This window comes from Lissotriton helveticus, chromosome 3_1, assembly GCF_964261635.1.
Source record: "Lissotriton helveticus chromosome 3_1, aLisHel1.1, whole genome shotgun sequence".
NCBI classification, from domain to species: Eukaryota; Metazoa; Chordata; class Amphibia; order Caudata; family Salamandridae; genus Lissotriton; species Lissotriton helveticus.
In genome coordinates this window covers 1835545065-1835557342 of record NC_136061.1, presented here as the reverse complement: position 1 = coordinate 1835557342, position 12278 = coordinate 1835545065, and the positions used below count along the sequence as shown (strand labels likewise).

General features: G+C 43.9%; 1 protein-coding gene across 1 annotated transcript in view; it reads right to left on the bottom strand.

The window, feature by feature from the left end:
* LOC144823881 (mucin-2-like) overlaps positions 1–12278 on the bottom strand; it is a 1553567-nt gene that overhangs the window by 1360707 nt on the left and 180582 nt on the right. The window lies entirely within an intron of this gene.

The window sequence follows — 12278 nt, the reverse complement described above, 5'->3', positions numbered from 1 at the left end:
ACTATGCATAGCCTTCAAAGCACTGTACAACTCGGGCCAGGCTATTTTCACAAAAGTTGGCCTGGAATTCCCCAGGCAGAAAGATCAGATCCTCTGATGCAATGTTACTCTCTCCCCTCCCAGAGCCAAGCTTACCGCTTGGGGTGGTGGGAGCTTTTTACTAAAGGCAGCTACGCTCTGGAATGCCCTACCCCTGCCAATTAGGAAATGTTCTGACTTCCTGAGTTTTCTGAAGCAAGTTAAAACCTGACTTTTCACATGCCGTTAACCATTAGCAATCACTTGTCATGCTGTGTCTGAACTGGGGTGGCAAAGTGAGATAAAGAAAGATGATGGATGCAACCCAGATCTGTGACTGGGGGTGAGTGTCTAAAAAAGTTTCAGCGCTCATCCATCATCTCCTCGTGTTTGCTTTGTTTGCTAAAAGGTGGCAGGGTATGCCCAAACGCGGGTCCCTTGCTCACTTTGCCAATGGATTCAAGCTAGCGTGGCCCGGGATGCTTGTTTCCGGTCCAGGGAAGAGATGGCTTGGCAGTTCGGGCTGGACTGTTCCCATGAGGCACAGGGTCAAAATTGATTTGCAGATAGCGCTGTCTGAACTGGGGTGGCAAAGTGAACTAAGAACGATGATGGATTCAATCCAGATCTGTGCCTGAGGGTGAGTGTCTGAAATGTTTCAGCGCTCTGTCCATCATCTCCTTGTGTTTGCTTTATCATTGAGATCAGAAATGACCATGAAACAGAAGTAATGAATCAATTCACCCAGAGCCACCATATACAGATGGAATAAGATGAGGGGGAGTGATGACCCCTAAGGGGACTCCCATGAAGACAGGGCATTCTGCAGAATGGAATGGAGCAAGAGAAACAATATGTGTCTGGCACGTCAATAAAGACTTAAGCCATTTGAGGTGTAAGTCAGCCATGACAGGCTGAGAAGCACAGGGACAATGGGAAGACCCTGATCTTCGATGAATTTCATCAAGAACACCTTTAGTGGCAAGTCTCAGACAAAAAAAAACCTGTAATCAATCAGTGGTATTGTCACTAATGGGGGCGAGAGTCAATCATTTCACAAGGGGTTTTTCCATGTTATTAGACATAGCTGGTATTAAGGTGGTGGAACTACAGTTTCTTTGATCACTGGAGTCTGGTTAATTGTTTTCAGAAGGAGAGATACTTCTCCTTTTATACCTGTGAGAGGCATTGTTCCTTCACAAATGAGGGAATGATGAAATAGAACAGTACAAACAGTATGCATGGATCAAGAGTTGAAGTGTGAGAAGTGGACAGGGGTCATCAGGAAAGAATTCCCATTGGGCTTAGGTAAGAGGAACTGGAGAGTTTATTGATGCTACATACCTTTTATACCATAATATGGCTGGTATTCTGGATGTGCAGAGAGGGTATAGCAGGGTCCAAACATAAAAGCTTGGGTTCTTCATAGGCAGGTTGGGTAGCTTTTAGGTATGGCCATCTGTACTGACAGCTCTGTAAGGCAGTCATGGGGCTTGGAACAAGGAGCCCCGATGGATGACTGAAAATGTAACAGTCCTGCTTCCTCCCCATTGGACTAAGTGACTCCCAAATATTTTGTTTAAACTGCAAGAGGTATGGAGTTTGTATTGCTCCAGTAATACTAAAAGAAAATATCAAGATACAAAGCAAATTGACATTCCCATATTGACAACATGATCTTACTGACCTGTGTCTCCACCAGCTTAGTTTTGTTATGGTAAGAACATGAGATTGGTGTTGTGCCCAGTTGTGCAAATGAGGGTGACATATCATTGGTTGCAGTGATTTATGTTGTATGATAACTTCACTACTAAATGAAAGGTCAAGGTGGTTAAAACTAGGGGTGAGCTGAAAATTACATACAGCGCAGATTTGGCGGCATGTGATCACTCTTCTTTAGTCATGTTCCACTGAGTTCTGGACAGATTGCACCAATTACCACAAGGCAGAATGTTGCTCCCATTTGATCAACACAAGGATAATGGGAACAACGCAAGACTCCATCAACCATGCTGGAGTGCCCTAATGTAAGTGTGATTTGGTGTCCCCTAGCACGATTTTGGGTTACCTCGAAGCCTTCCAGCTCCATTTGCCAATGCAGGTGGGGTCAAACAGTCGCTTTCAGAGTGCTGGTTCTCGAGTAGATTTATACTCAAGAAGCAGCAAAATCAACTCAAAACAAGATTTTTGAGTAACTATTCAATTCAAACAGATTGTTCAGGTAGGTTTTGAGCCTGAAAGCCATTTATTTTGTCAACATGAAGGAAGTGCCACGGAGACTTTAACTTCTTCTTCATGTCCAGAAGGCTCCTTCCAGTGTTTTGTCCATCCTTTGATCATTATTTATTTTGATTTTGAGTGTAAAGGATCACTATCTTCTTTGTCTGCAATTCCTGCAGTATATACCACTGGATTTGTAAGGATTGTTTGTGAGAAGTCAAGTAAGTTGAATAACTTTTGGATACATTTCTGGTTTGATGGAGGGCATTTACCTTTTTAGCTTTTTCTTCCATTTTTAAAATTGATTGTGGGTGGCCTGAAGTTGCAGTAGTGGCCTATTTCACCAGAATGACTTCGGTATATATTAAACAATTGTTCCTGTGGTATATGTTTTTTTATACATCAATGGATTTAAGATGGTGTTGGATTAAAAGCAATTTATTTTGTATTTTATGTTTTTCTGCAAAGTATTTTAGTCGGCTAATTCTTAAATACTTGGGAGTTAACATCATATTTGTTTTTTGTATTGCTGAATTAATGGTTGTGGTTTCTTCTTTGTTTACCACACCTCCTTCCTTTGCTGGCTCATAGGGGCATAGCTAGTAGAATGCAACTGTTCCTAGTATACAACTGTCAGGCTATTCTTGCTGATGTAAGGAGAAATATCTCTCCTCCCACATTGTTGAGCAAGCAAATCGTGTGTACCCATATTAGTAATTTTGCATGCTGGTACATGCCAGGACCTCCCCTTGGTTTTATGCTGACTAATGTAACCTATGCATATATAAGGCCCCTGTTTTTGGTACTCCTTAGAATGCCTCCTACAGTTGCCTGAGGGTACTGTGTGACATAGTCTCCCTCATGTGAGGTCAATAAAAATGTTTTCTTTATATTACAACTTCTGTGCCAATCTCTTCTTTGGTGGTTTAAAAGGACCAGGTGTATCTGTGAACCCCTTAGGAGGTTTCTATTTCATCACCAAAGTAGTTCAGAGTCCCATAGGGTGTAGCAAGTGTAATCGTGTTATTGTATAGCTCAGAAATCTCTGGAGTATTCTGGAGATGGAGGATTTAGGTGCTGCTTCATATAGGAGAATATCGTCTGTGTGCAGGGATATTCTGTCCTCCCAATCTGCCGTCCATCGAAGTCCACAAATCAGAGGGTCACCCTGGATTCAAGCTGCCATTGGTTCCAGCACCAACACATATAACTCTGGTGAGAGGGGGCAGCCCTGTCTAGTTCCCCTTCGGAGTGGAAAGGTTTGCGACACTCTACCATTCACCACAACCTGTGCAAGGAGGACAGTATATAAAAGGCGAGACCAGTTTAAAAATCAAGGTCCTACACCTAAGTGCTGAAGGACTGCAATTAGATACAGCCACTCAATGGTCCAGGGACAGGTCCGCTGCATCCTCCTGTATATGTTTGGCATGTCCTAGGACCGGCATAAACCCGGATTGATCCGGATTAACTAACTTTGTGACAAGAGGAATAAGACGGAGGGCTGGCTACTTGACCAGGACTTTTGTTTCAGCATTTAGAAGGGAAATTGGATGATATGAGCCACATAGGTCAGCTGGTTTACCCTCTTTTTAAATTACAACGATTGTTGCAAGGCTCTGGTCTCTGGGTAGAATATCAGTTACCCTGCTTTCTTCGTACATGTTCAGTAGATGGGGGCACTGTGTTGGTGGCGGTTATTTTATACAACTCAATTGGGATCCCATTGAGACCCAGTATATTCACTGATTTCAGTGCCATGATTGCCTGCTGTACCTCCTCACACGTCAGATTTCCATTCAATGCCTGGATAACTTCCGGCGTAAGTTTAGGAAGGGGTTGATCTTTAAGGAGGTCCATAGAATCTTGTGTAGTGCATGCAGTCTCTGAGGTCTGCAACTCCTCCCTAATATTCACCACTGTTTTAACAATTCAATCTTTAACAGGCCCTCCTTTTCTCCTTGTGGCACCCTATGTGGCAAGCTAGTGCACTGGTATGCCGGTGCAGGAGTAGATATGCACAGAAAAATTAGCAGCCGTTCTTAATGGCAAACTTGGAGGAATATTGGGATGATGATGGAGGTATAGTGCCGATTTTTGCTATTGTTAGTGTTGATGACTGTGTCTTTTTTGCCTTGTGGAGGAGACTTAGCTGTAGCTCTGGGCTTTCTCTCTCTGAAGATCTGCTCTCTCCCAGAGGTCGCGGTGGGAAGCACTTTTCCTCTGTACCTCTGTTGCGGGGCCAGGTTGCACTTTGTGTTGGGCTCTATTCGTGCATTCTGCTTTCACTGCACCTTGAGTCAGGGCCTTGCTGCTGGTACGGAGGTCTTGTCTCCTTTATCTTGTGCCTGGCTTGCTTGATGCTGCTATGGGGCATTCAATAGCAGTTCCATACCACTTTTCAGCTATTTCAAGCTTGCTTCTGCACCGTTGAAAACCTCTGCTTTCCGTGGAATATCTCGGAGAGCCACTGCCTCAACCCCACCCGTGTTTTCAAACCTGCGCTGCTGGGCTGAGGTCTCCGGTCGTCTTGAGGATCGGACGTCTTCCTGTATCCTGCTCCCTCCTCTGGCTACGTCATGGCTGCTGCAATCTAGCTCGGGGCTCCACTGCTGCCTCAAGACCCAAGCCTCTCCAGTCTCAGAACAGGCCTGCTTGTCGCCACGAAGGAGTGTCCCTTGACAGATCCCTAATACTCTTCACAAGATGGAGCACATTAGTAGGTGCCGGGAGTACACTGTGTCGCGGAGACGCTCTTGCAAGCGGCCATGTTCTTCATCTGCCTGAAATTTGAAGTTCTAATCCAGACCTATTTTATCAGAGTTGCTGTTCTATTGCTCCATTATGATGTCCTTCAATTCATTGGCTACATGTGTAGCAGAGTGCTGTTCACATTTTTAACCTGATGACAGAAATATGAACCAGTTATCAAGCAGCTGATAATATGTATGTGTATCACTGCACACTGGATCTGTATTGTGGGTTTTAGGATACAGATATCTGCATGTCCCAGCTCTGAAGAAAGGTTTATGGGAATTCAACATCATGCAACAGTAGCAATGTTTGCCATGGAGAAATTCCACCCACCTGTAAACATCTTGGAAGAGTTTAATAGCAAGGTGTTTGGATTTGACCCGGAGGTCTCTGAATTGGTTTTATTGCCATGGACAATGGCAGTAATATAGTCAATGCCATGGCAGATGATGGATATTTCAGGGTCCTGTGTATGATGCATTAAATCAACCTGATTCTGCAGGATTTTCTCAAACAAGAAAAAATACCCAGCAACATACTGGCCACCGGTCAATGAATCTGCTCTTAATTAATCTTTTTTTCAAAGTCTGGTAGCAGTTGAGGATCATTCAGCATGCTAATAGAGTAATGGTTAAAGCATTCATACTGGAGGTACCAACACATTGGAACTCAACCTACTACATGTTGCAATGTCTGTTCAAGCAGTAAGGACTGATCAACATTAATGTCATTCAAAGAGGAGGGGATGAAACTAGGAAAAACATGACAATGGATGTGGACAATTGGGTCTAGTCAAGTGCTTGACACAAGTTTTGCCAGGGTTAATGAAGAAGCACATGAGTTGGTTCAAAGCATAATCCTTCGCCAGGTTGGTAATTCAAGGGTGGAAAGAGAGATCATGTCATCCAAAGACTATATATTTGTCACCATCCTTGATCCTGTCTACTTTGGTTCCTTTGTATGAAAGAGAAGTATCACTTTACAAGATTTAGATTGTTGATCAAGTGAGAGACCTGCTAACCTATCCAGCTCATCCACCAATTTCTCTATACTTGGGGACTTCAATCTCCATTTTGACGATCCCTTACAGACCCTGGCGGTAGAACTAATTAAAGATCTTGCGGCCTTCCAACTGTTGCATAAAGTTTCTAAACACACTCATAGAAAGGGCCACTCACTGGATGCAATTATCTCGAACCTGGATTCTCTGGTGGGGGAAAACCCAATACTGGTTCCCTGGTCGGATCACTTCATCATACCTTTTATATGGTCCCCACCAGGCAAAACTATGAAAACAGCCCCCATTTTCGTAAAAGCCAGGCCTTGGTCCAATCTGTCGTCAGAACTATGGGCTACTACTCTGAAAGCCTCCAAACCGGCACCCTCGGCAGATATAGCTATAGCCAACGAAAATTGTAACTGCTGGATTACAAGCTCCCTGGATTTCCTTATTCCTGTAAAAGACCTAAAAGTCAAGGCCAAAAACCCTAAAAAGCCTTGGTACACGGATGCTCTCCGAGTTTTAAAACAGAACTGTAAAAAATCGGAGAGAGCTTGGAGAAAAAACTTTTCCCCAGACTTAAAAGAGAAATACAGGAAAAATTTCAGCCTTTAAAAAGCCAATATTAGAAGCGCACAGGCCAGCCTCTACGAGGGAAAATTCTTAGCTGCATCCAATTCGACGCAAGAGATCTTTAATGTTGTGAAAACCCTCTCAAAACCTCCCCCAAATCCTGCCCACCCAGACACCTCAGGAACCCAGTGTGACAAACTTGCCGAATTCTTTGTCACAAAAATCAACAAGTTTTTGTCCTCCTTTCCCCCTGTAAATAAAGACATCCCACTCTCTCCCCCCGGTAATAGGCAGCCTGGCCTTGATTACATTCCGCCCTTGGAAATGTCAGAATTAGAAAAACTGTTCCTCAAAGTGTAAAGTGGATCTCCCAAAGACCCTGTTCCCATACGTAGTCTCACACAGGTAGCAGATGTAGTCCTTCCGGTAGTCCTAGAATTAGTCAACACCTCACTCGCATCAGGAATGGTACCCCCTGCCTGGAAGGAAGCCATGGTGAAGGCCTTGCTGAAGAAACCCTCCCCGGACCCGTCTGTTATAGGAAACTACCGGCCCATTTCTCTTTTGCCCCGGATAAGTAAATTTACGGAAAAATACGTCAACACGATTCTTTCCTCTTTCCTAGAGACCCACAATCTTCTCCATCACACTCAGATGGGTTTCCGCCCACTTCAGGGAACAGAAACTGCCCTGATCTTGGTAGTAGAGGAAACCAGAAAAATAATTGACTCGGGTGGCACAACAGTAGCCCTGCTTCTTGATGTTAGCGCAGCTTTCGATACCGTCAATCACCACATTCTAATCCAAAGGTTGAGCAACATAGACATCTCTGGTGCCGCACTGGCTTGGCTCCAGTCGTTTCTAGATAATAGATCATTTCAACTGTTCCACAATGAAGTTGCCTCCAACAAAAACACTCTCCAATGCAGAGTACCCCAAGGCTCCTCCCTAATCCCTACTCTTTTCAATGTATATACTCACACCCTCCCCGAAACAGTTCTCCCCTTCGGAGTCCATATTATCACCTATGCTGATGACACTAAGCTGGTGATTGGATTCAACAGAAAGGACAGTAACCCCCCAGGCCTAAACTCCTGTCTTCAAGAAATAGCCTCCTGGATGAGGGACTCCTTTTTGAAACTAAACGGGGATAAAAGTGAAATTATGGTCTTGGGAAATCTTTCCCCACTTGACATGAGAGAAATTTGGACCACTGCCCTGGGTCCGGCCCCCATTCAGAAAACCTAGGTTAAGAATCTGGGCGTCTGGCTGGACCAGGACCTATCATTTAAGTCCCAGGTTCGGAAGACGGCCGCCACCTGCTACGGTCTCATCCAAATCTCTCGCAAAATTTTCCCAATCCTGCCATTTAGAGTGAGAAAGATCATGGTACAGGCCCTTGTTTTGTCCAGGCTGGACTACGCAAACGCGCTTTATCTGGGTACTCCGATGGCCACTATCTCGAGGCTTCAGACCGTCCAGAATCGAGCTGCGAGATTACTGCTTGACATACCTAAAATGCAATCCGCCAGACCAGTGCTGAAATCTCTACATTGGCTTCCCATTGAGGAAAGAATCAAATTTAAATCACTTTGTATCGCCCATAAATCATTCCACAACCTAGGCCCCCCATCCTCAAAAACGTCATCCAGTGCTACCAACCCAACAGAGCCCTCCGATCCAAATTTCTTAACATGGCATCCATTCCTAAAGTCAATAAAACCAGAAGTGGAGGACGTCAATTCTCCCTGCACACTGCCAAACTCTGGAATTCCCTCCCACCCTATCTTCGTGCGGAACCCAACCATCTCTCTTTCCGGAGATCCCTAAATGTGTTCTGGTCATCTGCTTCTGTCTATCGTAAGCGCTGGGATGCCTCTGGGTAGCCATGCGCTATATAAATACCACTCAATGTCAATGGAAGAAGACTGTCTGGAAGTCAGAGGACCAGGCAGAAGTTCTGGTGTGTAACCTTCAACATCCAGAGAGGGCAGTGCTATTGTCTCACGGCCAACACCACTATCATCAGCATCACCGGCAACACCAGCAACAGAAGTATCAGATCGAACCCCTGCAATCGGTTAGTTTCAAGTAGCAGGGCTTGAATCAAGTGCAGAGGAGAAGGTAACCGAGGTCGAGCAACTGGCAGCACCAATGACAATTCAGAGGATGGTTCAAAGCTTTCTGGATGACCCAAAAGATGTCTACCTGGATCAAAACACATGAGTCTATTACTATGTGAAGAAACAACACCCATCAGAGGTCAGCAGACTGGTATTAAAGTGTCTTGCTTGTCAAGTAGCCAGTGTGTATTCTGACATCAGAAGAACCAGCCTCTCACTTCAAAATGTGGAGAGATTGAACATAATATAAAATGTACCGACATTTTATACCACAAGATTACATTGCTACTGAAACAGCACAGGAAGAAAATAAGGGTGATTGGCCAGACTTAAGTGTGTTAGCTGATTGACCTGTGGGCGAACCCCAAGAGTTTGAGGATGAACTGTACTTTCCTGACTAAGTAGGCCACAACAGAACTTTCATTCATTATCATCAAACTGCTTTGTTAATTTTTTTTTGTATATTTGGTATATTGCTAATGCATCCCATCTATTCACATCTATGGAGTAGAACTGGACCAGTGTGCCAGAAGAAGCCTCTTCATTCACTAAAAGGACATGAAGACAATGTCTCCCCTCCCTATCCTTCTCTTTTTCATTCCCTAGCTGGGTTGCTAGGAAGGAAGTTTAGAGATATCCCTCCCAGGACTGTGCCATATCCCATTGTCTTTTGAACTAATAAAAGCACAGTAAACACCACGCTCTGCCTGAGCGTCCTATATAACTGAGTGATCACATGACACCAGGATGCAACACCTGTTCTCCTGGTTTTAGCAGGCCACCCAAATTGTGGTAAAAAGCTATTTTATCAAGAATGTTTTAGAAAATGCTCGTAGAATTTTATCCATGACCCCTACCAATATTTCTGACTTTATTCATGCTGGAAAGATCTTTATACAGTACTTTCCCTGAGGTTTCCACACATCAAATTTGTAGAAAGCATGTAGTACAATCTCAAAGAGGATGCCTACAAGCCATGTAAACATAGTGATTGTAGACAACCATAAGAGAGAAGTTGGGTTTCACCCTGAGATAGTGAAAGCATAAGTTAAAACATGCAGAACATGTTTTACAAGGGTAAGAGCAGTCATTCCAAAGCTATCAATGCCTTATATCTGGTTTTATTTGATTTTTTACCAGTGACAAACAACAGACATCCATTATAACGAAACAGGGTTCAAAGCCTATAAAATGAATTGTTAAAGATACTCTAGTAACATTTACACTCTACAACCTATAGTACCAGGTGTTGACCATTTTGGTGCATCTACACCATAATCTAGCCCTCCTAGAAATGCTAGTCACAGCTAGCCCTCAGCAAATAAAGGACATCCTGTGTCGGTTTACTGGCTGCAATTTCAGAAATTGCCCTAAACATCCTATGAGGAAATGTCCCTTTATTAGAGGTCTATGCATTGAAGAAGAAACACTACCTTATCAAGAAGCTCAGCACTATACGGGCTTCGTACATTTCTAAGAAGAAACTGTTAAAGCAGTCGGGAGGTTTTATAGGTTCTTTGTTGGGCATTGATATACCACTAATTTCCACCCTCCTAAGCAGGAACTTATGGAGTATGCCGAAAGGATGTACTTGGTACCACAGCAACAGCTCGAACAGTTGAAGATTTCTATGGGAAATGCCTGGGATAGCTGGAAAAATGAGACACAGCACCTGAATGCCAAGATTAAGAACATGTTTAAAGCGTACTGATTGAAAACCTTATGACAGAGCAGGTCCTCAATGCAGCGCTCTTCAAAACTTTGAAAAATATTACAGGCATGGAAATGATGAAAAAAACAGTTTGACTCTATGTGTCCTTGATTCTGAAGAGCCTCAACAACCCCCTTTAACCCCTCAAGAACCCCCATTTTCCTCAGACAACATTATTGAAGAACCTGTAAAAAATATAAGTCATAGGTACAGAGGGCCTGCACAAATGTTGCTACGTAAAATGTCAGCTTCGAAAGACCTGGCCTCATGGAAAGACAGAGGTAAATGTCTCTTTCATTCCTCTACAAAGGTCAGCCAGTTGTTGTCTCCCACATATACATCCTAGTCAAAGTTTTTTGTCACCCCAAAACACTATCACTCCAGAAAGTGCCTAGAGGTTGGGAACAGTTTCTGTTTTCCTATGAGGAATTCAACATTCCTTTGACAATTGTCTGTAATGCAGGAACACAGGTGGCAACTTGAAAGTTCAAAAGATCTGCCTTAGAGCCCCCCAGGTCTGACACCTATTCTTTTTAACACCTTCGCTGCGGGGGCAATTCCGCCGCAGCGCTAGGGGGGGCCGCGCAGCGCTCCCATGCTCGTGACGGAACCGCTCCGTCACGAGCCTCGGGCGCGCTGTGCTTGTGACAGAGCGGTTCCGTCACGGCCCCGCCCATTCAATGGAACGTCCAGCGCAGGCGTGAAATCAGCGCCACGCAGGCGCAAAATCAGCGCCGCGCAGGCGCATCGAGCGGGCCGTGATGGAACCGCTCCGTCACCAGCACAGCGCGACCGAGGCTGGTGACGGAGCGGTTCCGTCACCAGCATGGAAGAGGTTAATATATCAGGGGTCCAATTCACATTTGTAGGTTATTACGGCCCGAATCAAGACGACCCCTCGCTATTAGAAACAATTTTCTTTCACCTTTTGTCTTTTACCGATCCCATCATATTTGCGGGAGATTTCAATATAGTACTCGACCGAAATCTAGACAAGTCACATAACAATCGTTCCCGTGCCCCTTCAAAATCTTCTTTTCTACTTAATGCCATGAAGCAGTTCGGGTACGTGGACATTTGGAGACATAGGTCAGGGACGCAGCAGGGAGTCTCATTTAGGAACTACAAGTACCATCATCAATCTCGGATAGATTTTGTTCTGATCAGTCACACTCTGGTGGAAGGAGTAAGGAATATTCAATATCTTCCCATTCATTTATCCCACCATGCGGCAGTGATGGAGCAGTTGATATGTTGTACTTTGCTTAAAACCCTTCTTAATTTAACCATACCGCTAAACTATGCAACATGATTTTAAGTTTTAAGAAACACCTCCCTTCTAACTTTTTCTAATACTAGCTGAAAATTCAAATACGTTTCAATGGTGGCTATAGATTCGTTGGTGGCGTCAACCACCATAGATGTGAGGAAAACCGTAGATGATCAATAGGTCATTATCAAGCTTTATAGTAATTTTGGTATTAAGTTGGTGAAACAAGGAGAAATGTATTATTTCTCCTCGTTTTCTCTTTTTGCATGTGCTCTCCCTCGTTTGGAGTCTACTAGGAGACGGATATGCCAGGATTGAGGTTCCACTCTAGTAAGGACATTGAAGGGTTTGGTTGGCGTACCCTCCCAAGAGTCTTAGTAGAAGATGGATATAAAGACCCAGTGAACACATCTATTATCTACCAAGAGCTGGGAACAAAAATTAGTTTAAAAAGAAAGTCAAAAATCGTGTCACATGAAGTACTATTGAAATCCGAACTAACTCTAACAACAATTTACAAAAGGGATCATAGATTGGAAGATATACACAAAATGAACGTCTAAATTCTATATTTGGATTACTCCATTAGAAGTCCTCCTGAATCGCCAA